Source organism: Coffea arabica, chromosome 9e, assembly GCF_036785885.1.
Source record: "Coffea arabica cultivar ET-39 chromosome 9e, Coffea Arabica ET-39 HiFi, whole genome shotgun sequence".
NCBI classification, from domain to species: Eukaryota; Viridiplantae; Streptophyta; class Magnoliopsida; order Gentianales; family Rubiaceae; genus Coffea; species Coffea arabica.
Window position 1 is genome coordinate 386,132 of NC_092327.1, and position 13,187 is coordinate 399,318.

General features: G+C 30.6%; 1 non-coding gene across 1 annotated transcript; it reads left to right on the top strand.

The window, feature by feature from the left end:
- The first annotated feature begins 397 nt into the window (after positions 1-397).
- LOC113710799 (small nucleolar RNA R71) lies at positions 398-505 on the top strand. Its single transcript, XR_003452980.1, has one exon. It is a non-coding gene; the product is annotated as a small nucleolar RNA R71 (small nucleolar RNA).
- The last annotated feature ends 12,682 nt before the right edge of the window (positions 506-13,187 follow it).

The following is a 13,187-nucleotide window of genomic DNA, read 5'->3' on the forward strand; positions in this document are numbered from 1 at the left end:
TTTTAAGCATTTCGATTGTAATTATTGACAAATTGAACCTGTTCAAAATCAATACACTCATTAGTGTCATGATCACCTTCACATATAGAGCAACAGGCAACATGTATATTAGATGAAGAATTCAAACCAACTCCAATTTGTCTACTTAGTAATTTTACCACATTATTCATTTGGACACTTAACATGTTTAGAGTGTCCATTTCGATCATACCTGTTTAGCATCTAGAATTACCTTGCTTATTTGCCTATTGGTAATTGTTTGCCGCCATTTCTTCTATCAAGTTTTGAGATTCTTGGGGTGAATTATCTATTAAAACTCCACCTGCAATTGCATCAATAGTAGTTTTAGTAGAGAAAATAAACCAATATAGAAAGTTTGTACGATGAACCAGTCGAGAAGTCCATGGTGTGGACATTTTCGTAGCAAATCCTTAAACCTTTCCCACGCTTCATATAATGATTCACCATCTTTTTGGCTAAAACTAGAAATGTCCATTCTAAATTTAGCCGTTTTACCCAATGGAAAGTATTTATTCAAGAATGTTCTAGATAAATCATCCCAAATAGTGAAAGTATTAGAAGCATGAGAGTGTAGCCAAATTTTAGTTTTATCTCTCAAAGAAAACGGGAACAACCTTAGCCTTATACATCTCCACTAATTTCATTCATTTTAATTGTATCACATATGTCAAAAAATATGGCTAAGTGTGCATTTGGATCCTCTACAGCATTACCTCCAAATTGAGATTGTTGAACTAGTTGAATGAATGATGGTTTAATCTCAAAATTGTTAGCATTTACCGTTGGTCGTACTATACTTGTTTATGATACTTGTATCCCCGGTAGAGCAAAATCTATAAGAGATCACCTATTCGTTTCATTTTTCGTCCTTTTTTTTCTTCAAAAGGCAACTCAATAGCTATACCTTCTATATGTTGAATCTCTTCTTCCTCTTGTTGTGGTATACGCCTTTTTTGTCTATGTAGTGTCCTTTCAATTTCCGAATCAAAAGATGCAACCATACATAACGTCCGATGCATACACTACAAGTAAGAAGAAAAGAGATAATGTAGTAATTATATCATACAGACAAATAAAAGTTCTAACCTATCTATTGACAAAAATTTAACTAAACTAATATAAATGTCTAAATTAATAAAGTTTTGTAGGCCCTAGTATTGCCGCTCCCTGGCAATGGCGCCAAAAACTTGACGGGTTCTCAATATAAGTACAAGTTTAATCCAAAATATACCCATTTGACTGCAAGTATATAGGTCAAATAGTAGTTTAGGGCATATATCGGGTCGATCCCACGTGGAGCAACTATTACAAGTACTAGGTCCTTTACTTACTTTATTATTTAGACTATTTATCAAATGAAGGCAAAAAAATAACAATACTTGCTATCTAACTATTTTAACTAAATAACTTGCAAGATAACAATCGAAAAATTTCACTAAATATTTAAGTTTAGGGAGATAGAGCCCACTTATAATGCAAAGATACAAGTGAATAGATTTACCTCTTGTTACTACTCTTACTCAACTAGAGATTCATTTCCAAATTTACCAAAACTCACTCTCATGATGTAGTGGTTTAGAATAATCTAATTTTCCCAATCCTCATGGTGAATAACTAGATCTACTCTTTTATTCTTCATGAAATACAAAGTTAATCCACTTAAGTGTACATTTATTCTCATGCATCTACTACTTAAGCTCCATTTATGTTGTTCCATCATTATTACCAATTTTCATTGAATAATAACAACTAGAAACTTGTTATTGGTGATCAAGCAACAACAATTAATAAACATATATAAATAGATAAGTTAATACAAGATGTAACAAGTGTAAATCATATTCATTTCTTATCAAGTAGCCATAAGTTTCATCTACTCCTTAGATTTAGAAATTTAGATACTCATATGAAATAAGAAAATAAAAAGTATAATTTCATTGCATGCAAACATAAAGAATCACAGCTAAAGAGAAAGATAGAGAAATCTTAGCCAAAATGATGAACAAGTCCCCAAATTTTCTATTTCTTCAACAAAATGAGTGATACAATGAATTCTCCAAGTTTTTCTTACAAGTTTCTCGCTAGAGAGAATGAGGGAGAACTAAAACTAATGTCCACCAAGAACTACCAAGAATCCCCTCTCTCTTCAATGATTCTTACATATGTATTGTTAAGAGAGTCAAAAAGCGATTAATGATAAGACATAAGCTCTTTTTTTTTCTTTCCTAAGCAATCTTGAGCATGTGCATCCAAAATTCTGAGGTAAACTTGAACTAGAAAGCAGTGTGAAAATAGAGCAAATTGCAAAACAAATTACAGGAAAAACATGGGAGAATATGCGATCACCCAATACGCAACCTAAAGCCGTATATTGAGGTCACATATTACCTTCTGGATTGATTTCTCAATAGTTTTTTGCTCCAATTCCTCACTAATCATCATGTCCAAATGTTTATTCATGCAATGCACCATTAATACTTGCATTTGATCTTCTACTTTCTGAATTACCATCGAATCAAGAGCTAATGACTTCGAATCAAATTCATCTCGATCCAACGTTGAGAGCTCATCTCAATTTCTGCAAATATAACCAACTTTTGCACATTAGGTTGTTCAAATGAAGCTTGCAAAATTTAGAAATTTAGGGAGTAAATTATATCTTAAATCATCCTAATTTATACCAAAAATACACACAAAATGTTACTAATATCCATATATAATAAACACTTATCAAAGGGAATCAATTTTGTTAGTGATCAAGATTCTTTCCACAGACAAACCTTCCTCCACAATCTCTCTCTTTTTTTAATTTTTTTTATAGGGTTACCCTTGATAGAGTTCACAATAATTGGTAATAATGAAGACTTCAAATTCAGCAAATATAGTCTTCATTTTACACAAAGCAACTAGCTTGCGCAAAGTTCCTACAAATTTGATTATGATAATTTTAGCTCTCTAGACAATTTTTTCAACAAAAGTAGCTTTTTTTCCAATAAAACTCTCTCACTTGAAATTGGTGCTTTCTCAAGTGCAAAGAGAAGATGGGCCCTTCTATTGGGTAAAAATATTACTCCCTCCATCTCATTAAAAGTGTCATACTTTCCTTTTTAGTTGTCCCAAAATATGTGTTATGTTTGACATTTCTAACTACTTTATACTTTGAAATTCCCCTTATATCCTTCATTAATGATGCATAAAGACAAATGTGATGGAATTATTTTCTACTTTTTACTTTGACTAGCACATGATAAAGAGTAAAAATGAATCAAAAGAAAAAAAAATTTGGTAGTGTACTGCATAAAAAATACATATCCCCAAATATGACTAAATAAATGGGATGGAGGGAGTATACATTAAGGATCATAAAGCAATTATGACATTTTTCAAATCTTTTAGAAGAGAGATTTGAATCAATTGTGAAAGGTGAGACTTTTTAGAACGCTTAAATCAATGAATCAATAAACTAGATTGATTTCCACAAGATAAGGAATCAGAAAAATCCACTGGGGAAGATGATAAAGGTAGATTGATTTCACAATCATTAAACTCATTTTAAAAAATTCAATTTCTTTCATGAGAATTTGATCAAATCCAAAGTTAAAGCATCTTGATATGGGAGAGAAATTGAATTTCATCCTTTTGGAATATGGGATATTTTCGTCTTATGGATCACTTTTGCAGTAGCACTATCGTTACTCTATTCAGATTGGGATGCTTTTTGAAGTTACTCTTAAGAACAATGGCTTTTTCGTTTAAGAGTCATAACTTTTTCTTAATGTCACCAGCATTCTCATTACTTCATCTCCCCCCGGGCCCCCCTTCCCCCTCTTTTAACTAAGAAAGGGGTCCAAAGACAATACAATACGTGCTTATTTTCAATTCTCAATCTCTATTTTTGGCAGAAGACTGCCCAAGTCAAATTCCTAGCAACAGCCAAATATTAAGAATTTCATGATATGTCATCATGAATTGTACTCTTAAGGAAGAATTAGAGAGTGCACCATTTTCACCATGCTTATGTATACGCATATCTTCGGTGTGGCTATTTATGTGATTTGATCATGTCTACAGGTCTATATAGATCATACAACTCAAAATATTCATCTGTTTATGACTTTTAACTAAATCACAAGATCCTAGGATTTTTTATATATAAATTTTAAGGGATGGTAGGTGCAACTCCAAAGGTTGTTCTGCAATTTATGAATTTAATGGTATAACAACACTAGTTATAGAAATTTGTAAGAACTAATTTTTGCATGGCTTCAATAATACATGCAATTTGAATGAAAGTTTTTGAAATTTCACTTTTGTTTCTTGTAATCTCACGTCTGTTTCTCTACCGACAGATGTATAGAAGCATGATACATGTACTAATAAAAAAGGATTATAAAGAAAAGCGTGAAAAAACTTTTAGAAATACTTCAGCCTCAACCTTCTCTCTCCCCTCTCTCTACCCTCAACCTTCTCTCTATATTTCTTCCTCCATAGGAGGGAAATCTTGGCCTCAAGCCAAGGTCTCACTTTCTCTTCCTTTGTTCTTACTTTTATTTAATAAAGTCTCTTCTAGGGTATTCTATTGAGAGTTTTCTTCTCTCCTAAGCTATGCTGATGAGAATTTTGTTTTGTTTAGTTTTTGTTTTTGTTATTTATTTTTTCAAATCTAAGAAGTTCTTCTTATCTATATGCTGTATCTAAAATTTCTTGGGTCTTTTCGTCATATCTCAACATCAGTCTTGAGTTTGAACCAATTGGATATCATATCTAAGGGAATAGACATGTGACGTGCGCAGGGTATACATATACAATTGGCTCATCCACAATTAAGTTTTACATTTATAATTCCTAAATACCCCACACGCGATTTATCGTAAGTATACGAATCGTGAGCGAGTATAGGGTATTAAGGGTCGATCCCACAAAAAAGATTGCAATTACCGGTGATTTTTGAACTCCTTTATTATCTAGACTACCATAAATATAAAAGTAATAAAATAACACTAGAAAGCTCCTAGAGGTATGAAATTCCTTACTACTTTTGCAAATGAAGTTACCGGTTAAGTGAATGCTATTATCTTGGCTGGTTATGGTGTAATTTCCTTATGCATATGAAACCTACTCTCGTAGTGAATCAACTATACTTGTAATTAAGCCCTACCTACTCTCGTGATTATGAATTAACTACAAGCTCATTTCTTCTATGAAATTACATGAAACAAGTCACTAAAGCCACATAGGTGCACCTCTACTCTCGTGAGTGTATTTCCTAGGTTTATCACTATCTTGAACTAGTGTTAAATTCCAATTCTCATTGCAAATTTAGCACCTTTAGATAATCACAACTAATGTCCGGTTAATCATGATTAGATAAGCAAAAGTGATAAATAACTTGCTCAAAATAATATCATCAAATAACCAAGTAAACATCACTAACAAGATATAGCAAGTTCAACCATAACTCTAGGCATAAACTTCAACTAAACATGATAAAATCACAAAACCAAACTTGTATTATAGCTAAACATGAAATCAAATACAAGAGAGAAAATAGTAGAAGAGATATCACCCTTGTCACGTGAGATCAACCTCTCCATCTTGCTCCTCAATCTTCATCCAAATCTAGCTACAAATATAAGAAGGATAAACTACTCTACCTATACTATACTAATGAACTAAGAAAAACTAGTGAAGACTACATTTTTAGTGAGTTTTTCTAGCCTTCCAAAGTTGTGAAAATGGTCTCCAAAGGCAGCTATTTATAGAAGATTCAAGAGCCAAATGAGTTGCTTCTAGTTATCATTTTTTACTCTTGAAACTCTCATGAGTTGTTTCTCCAACTTTCTACCCTTTTCTTGGTCAGATACAGCCAGAATTGCTAACTGGAATTAAGTTGGAAAAGTTGTGTGAAAGCAAGGCAAGTTGATGAGCAAGTTGCAGCAATCAGGCAAGAATACACGACTTGAGAATACGCGACTGCAACCCACGTTTTCATTGAGTCGCGTTTTCACTTCTGTGCATTTGGGACCACTTCAACTACTATATTTTCGGTGATAGAGGCCGAACTAGCTCTTGTATGAAACACAAAAGTTGTAGCCCTTTGAGTTAGCTTTCCAATGCCTCAAAACTCATCCAATTTGGAGCTCTGTGGGCCGATATATGACCAAAATACCAAAGACTGGTCAGAGCTTTGTTTCAGCTTACGACCACAGAGTTTGTGCTTCTGTATTTCAACTTTTTGACAAGGAAAACGACTGATCTGGATTTTGATGTCTTCACGCCAAATGTAGACTGTCTCTTAGCTTTAAAATGGTTCAAGAATCATCTCAATCCAATGCTTGTAGCTCAAGATATAGCCAAAATACCACAAGGTGTCAAAGCTGTGAAACTTGCTTCCTTTTGTTCTTGATTGCATTTCCTCTCTTGCACTTCATGTCTTCTTTTTATCACTTTAAACCATCAGCAATCATCCAATTATCTTCACAACTTATGCCATTTGATGATTGAACCATTAAACCTACAAAAACATGAAATTTTTACCATAAAAATCCATAGAAAAAAAATTTCTACCACTTAAACCATAAAATACATATTTTCACTAGAATCTTAGTTAATTAGCTATAAAACTAACTAAAACACACCAAAACTAAATAATAAAACATACTTAAAACATGTAAAATATATTCTTATCAACATGCATAAATATCTATGGAGCGGTTCGTTCAATTGGTTAGATTTGATGATTTGTGATTTACAGTGTAATCTTTTATATTTTGTAAGTCTGTTAAATGTAATGATTTTTCAGATCAAATATATCTGTGACATGTTCAATATTGTTTTCTACTATTAACACAGATTATTTTGTCAAACAAATCGTGTTGGACGATTTCCAACTAGATTATTAATAATATTGACTTATGTTTTATTTAAAAAAAAAAAAACACACACACACACACACATGTACCTTACAAAAGTTTAATATCTTTGTCGAAAGTAGTCGAATAACATAGGTTTCGTTTGATAAAACTGAATCTGAATTCTGAAGTCTTAATTCTGAAATTTGAATACTGAAATAATTAATTTGCTGAATTTTAAGCACTGAAAAAATATATGAATGTCTGAATTTTAATGCTAAACCTATTTATACTGTTTGATAAATATTTATAACTAAATGTTTAATAAGTTTAATTTGACAATTTTGCCCTTATATCCTTTCATTCAAAAAAGAAATAGAATTTATGATTTAATTAGTTTAAAATTGTAAGGTATGAAAATGACAATATTTATTTTTAAATCAACTTAATATAAAAGATGAAATATATTATATGAGAAGTATGGAGAAGATGTAAAAGTCATTAAAAAGGGAGAAAAAAGAAACTAAAAATCATTAGATAGAGAATCTTAAATTGTTTAATTAGATAAGAATTTTGAACATAATTAACAAACAAGGGTAAATTTGGTAGATAAGATAAGGTAGTTGAAGTAATTCTATTGATTCTTATCAGAATTAAGCATTCAGTTAGGATTCTTGCGCTGAAAAAAATACACACAGGTTCAGCACTGCTTAACAAGTTCAGCAAATAGATTTTCATTTATCAAACACTCAAAACATCTGAATGTCTGACAAAATTCAGATTCAGCACTTTTTTATATTATCAAACAGACCCATAATCTCCTATTGTAATAAAATACATGTTACCATTCTTGTATAGCAAATTAAACAAAGGAAATCTTCTAACCAAACAGGTTAAGAAAAATGCATAGAATCTTAACACAAGAGTTTGAATTATCAAAAATCAATTTACGTTCAATAGCCATCTCAAATTTAAAAAAAAAAAAAAAAAAAGGCTAATGCATGAACTCAAATATTCAAGGTTGTTCACCCACGATGGTCACCAAGTCAAGCATTTTTGCATTGACAAGTTAAAATCAGGTGTCTCAGACTCATCTGAGAACTGACTCATTAAATTTAATCTTGAGACGTACGCCAACATCCCTCCTCAAATAGCAGACAAATAAAAATGTTACTTCCATCTCCATCTCCATCCACGTACTTATTATGTAGTCATTCTCTTCAAAAAGAGCTCAAAGAAAAAATCCAATGAAAAAAAGCTTGAGCATTCTTTAAATATATAAGTACTAGATATTGCCCCACCTGGCCTTTCCGTTTTCGTACGTACTTGTCATTTCTGGGTTAATTTCAGAAACTTCCCCTAAGGTTTATGACAGTTTCACTTAGCACTTTTAAAGTTTTAAAAATATTACTTGCCTCCCCTATTTTTAAATTTTTGTAACATTTTCAACCCAATTCAAATTATGTGATTAAAATATTCATTGTAGAAAAGTGAAAATAATTTCTTTCCAACCATGCCCATTCATTGCCTTATTTTTTTAATTGTAAGTATAATAATCAAATGTTAAAAACAAGGACAAAAGCATGAAGATGTACTTTTTAAAAAGGCCAAATTATAGTAACTACAACCATAATCAATATTCTTTTTTAAAGTACAAACAAATAATAAAAATTTATTTAACATGCTTTCAAATTACAAAATAATTTTTTTCCTTTAACATTTGTCTATTTGGCACTCTAAGGTCACGTTTTAAGGACTAAACCCTATTTTTTTTCTCACAAAAGCATATATTTCTTCCATAAAAATGTTACAATTCAAGAGATCAACTATGATTTTAAAGCTTAATATTGGATCTAGTTTCATTTATTGATATGCTTATCGTTTGCTTTTAGATTACCAAATGAGAAAAATCTTTCTTTTTAAGTAAAATATTTTGATTGAATTTAATAAATTTTGTGAACTGTTTAGAATCTTCAATTTTTATTTATCTAGATCAAAGGCTTGAAAATTTAGAAAAGGTAAAGAAATTTTAAATTACATTTAAAACTTATTTGAGATGTTTAGAAGGTGAAAAAAGTTATTTTCTTTAGCTTTATAATATTTCAAATAGTTTTTATATGCTTTGTTAATTATTTATAATTTATCAATTTTAAAATTTGTTTCCAAACTATATTTAAGATTTGCTAAAGGATCTCTCAACCCTACACTTATAATTTTTCACTAAAAAACACATCGATCAGGTTTTCAAATATCAAGGGATTATAAATTGAATGCAATAATTTTTTTTTGTAAACATAAAATTTTAATCATTTATTTTGAATTGAATTGAAAATGTTATAAAAATTTCAACATAGGGGATGCAAGTGATATTTTTAAAGTTTTAAAGATACTAAGTGAAATTGTCAGGCGAGATAGGTTTCTGAAATTATCCCTTTGTTCAATTCCTTGTATAGTAATTTTGGCAAGCAAGTATAGTAATCAATCATTGCCCCCAAAATTGAGACTTTCTCTTATCCACTAACGAAACGAAAAGGAAGTAACCATTTACTACACGAAATCAATGACAGAGGCAACGTGGCATGAAAACAGGGAATAATGGAGATTCCTTCGAGTGCGTGGCGTATGGGAGTCAGTTTCGAAACGTGTCACGGTTTGAGTGGTTTGTCGTCTTTGAAATTATTCGACCGTGTGGTGTCCATCTGACAACTCGGTGGACGAATTATTTGAGGCGGAGCAGCAGCCGTTGGATGCGCCGAGTTCCATCGTCACTTTAAAAGTACGGCTCGAATCCAATCATTAGCTAAATTGCAGCTCACTCTATTGGAAAATTTGAAAAAAATGCCAATATTTTACAAGTTTTATTTGTAAAAATAAAATTTGCTTGCATCACACAAATACATTTTTTAATTATTTTTTTATATTTCTAACTTTTCATCTCACCTATATCAGATCATTAAAAATACTATAATATTATTCTAAATAATATTTTCAAATAATCTCCTATCCAAATGTACCTGTATTACGATTGACTGCTTAGCATTTTATGGTGTGTCAAATTTCAAAGGTTTTGATTGTATACATAGAGTCTGTCGAAATCGGTATTTTATTTGCACCAATTAAAAAGGGTTTCAGATTTTTTTTTGATAAATTAAGCAATAATTAGGTAGATGCATTTACTAGTATGATAGTGCCCATTGTACACCCATTTAAAAGTCCATATATGTTTGGCTGTGAGTGTGGCCATCTTTGATTTGGAGGTCGTATACGATAATTTGGTGAAATTTTTAACCTTATTCATGTGTATTTTGAAAACCAAATAAAATAATCTAAATCAATTATAGATGGTGAAAGAATCTAAATCAATTATAAGTCTTTTCAATTTTAACCTAATTTTCAATGTTAGTCTAATTTTTTCTTTTGATAAAAAATAAATTTTATTGACAAGATTGCTGAAATCATTTAGTACAATTTGATTTACATCATTGAAATTTGCACTATTGACAGGTTAACATGTACTACAACTAATAGATTTACAATTTAACAAACACAAAGATGTGAAAAATTACGAACAAATCTGAAAAATACAAGAAATTTCAAAATATCTTCTAAAAATATAAAAATCATTGCAGCTCCATTTTGTACACGTTACAATTATCAAATATGTTAATGAACTATTCTAAACTCTAATAATGACAATAAGATCTATCGAGATAAACCCAAAATTCAAAAAAATTCAGATCTAACAACCGAATTTAAAATAAATTCAGATCTAATAACAAAATAAGAAAAAACTATACAAAAATCTCACTAGAAACTTCTCGGAGAATAGAAAATTTGGAACCCCAGAAAAAATAGAGAACTTTCACTAAGAAAATTAGGAGAGACTTTATTAGAAAAATCAAATATAAAATGAAAAAAATTAGGAAAGACTTTATTAGAAAAAAATAAAATATAAAATGAAATCCATGATCTTGTTTCCAAAAGGAAAGGCTTTTTGAAAAGAGGAAAAGAAGTAAGGGAGATGGACTTGGTTCTACTAGTTAAGGTTGATACCTACAAATTGGAAATTATGGATTCAATGTTAGTCCAGATTGAACCTAAAAGTAAGTTCATAACACAAAAACCATAAACTTCTCAACTTGGTAGGTCACAAAGGAGTAGCGTGTGCCATTCCATGCACCGAGCTATTTATTACGTGTATCCAAAACCCCAGTTTAGACACATAAAACTTCCAAATCGACAATTTCATTGCAGATGAGCACAATATTATTGGATCTGTAATTTCAAAATTGGAATTTTACGGAGAAAAAATCATCAAGGAAGGAAAAAAAAAAAGACAAAAATAGCTTTTCGCTCTTTTCTAATACCATCTTGTCCCCACATGTCACTTGACTTTTTACGTTAATTGTGTTCTTTAATTTCAAAACCCCAATGACGGGGAATATATTATATGTGTTTAGATGAAATATACACATGCCTTCAAGCCAATACAACCAAGTTCTTGATTACTTCAACTACCAAAAAAGCTACTCTTCCCAACCAGTATTTTTGTTTCGAGCTTATCGTCATCTCTTTCTGTCCATACGTTTTGCAATCTGCCGGATTCCAATTCATCATGTCCTTCACCAGTTAAATATTTTCAATCAGTTTAGCTGTCGGATGTCCAATGAGCCAAAACTCTGTAACAAGGGTTTTAAGTATTATAATTAACGCGGATATGTCTAACGGGTGCTCATAGGGCACGCGTACGCGTTAAAATATATTTTATATGTTATATTTTTAAAAATATAAAATTAATTAGAAAAAGTAAATAAATACAAGAGATGATAAGCAAGATTAAATAAGGAAAGTATATAAACACAACCGTGGGAAGACAAAATTAAATAGAAAAAATATATAAATGCAAGAGAAGATAATAATTGTTAATATATATATATATATAATATAGGTTAGTGAATACTAAATATGTTAATAATTGCTCTAAGAGCACTCGTTAAAGAAACCCCTATAATTAATGCAAGAAAGAGTTAAATAAATGGGGTATAATAATTATAATTGTATATAGTCACATAATAAATTAAATATAATTTAGATGTGCTAATGAAGGTATCCACAAGAAAAATCCATTTTCAATTTACAACTTCTTGATTTGCCAAATAAACCACCAATTAAATGCATTATAATTCATAGTCTGTTTCCATGTATTCCATTTCTTTCCTTCAAACACACAAGTAATGCACACAGGCGCACACTTCAAATACTAGTTACCTTTCCTAGCTGGCACTGAAGTTGAGTGTATTGACAAAACAAATTTGACTTGAAACCCAAAATATGCAGTAATTTAATGCTGAATTGAATTACTACCAGAGAATTCCTGAATAAAGCGGCAGACGTTATTTGGTTTTCTCTAAAAGTAACGCGCCGTGTTGCACAACCTATTACAGCTGGATTGTATAGGACTTTTAGCTTCTATTGAATGTTTCCTCAAGCTGGTCAGAAGAGCTTGATGGAATAATTTACTGATTTTCTTGGTTCAACCTGTTATATTTTACGTGGCTGTATATACGCAACGGATCTTCTGTCACATATTCTGTGTCATTCTCTGTCCCACTTTTTATTATATTGCTATTTCTCCTACATAAATATCATGTTTTAGTTTTTTTTTTTTGTTTCCTTAAGATCCAATAACTATTAATTCAGTAAAAAATAAATACAACAACTTCAAAAAAGTAATATTTAATAGAAAATTAAAAAATACAACAGAAAATTTATAAAAAAAATCTCATTTTTTATGCATTTTGATTTTTTGAGTTTGTTAAATTTTGTGTATTACTGAATTAATAATTATTAGATCTTAAGAAAACAAAAAATAACTAAAATATGATGTTTATGAAGGAGAAATAACAATATAATAAAAAATGGGACAAAGAGTGACACGGAGTATGGGACAGAAGATCCGTTGCGTTGTACATATGTGAGTTGAGGTAATTCCAATAAATGTTGCCTTAATTATCTGTCCATCAGTCCAAATAAGCGGGTATCATTTGATAAAAAAAAAATTTAAAATCATATAGCTTAATTAAGGCATTTAATCTTTCAAAAAAGGGACAAAAAATTTTGGGGGATTGAAGTGGCGAAAAAAATGTGAAAGAAGGAAGAAAAGAGGAAAAGAAAGGAGCAAAATCTTTTTAGTAAAGCCACATTGATCTTAGGACAAAATAAGTCACATTGTTCCTTCATTTAAATTCTGTTTATGTACGAGAACAACAAGTGTCACCCTAAAATATAGTGTAACATGGATTGACACTTAAAATT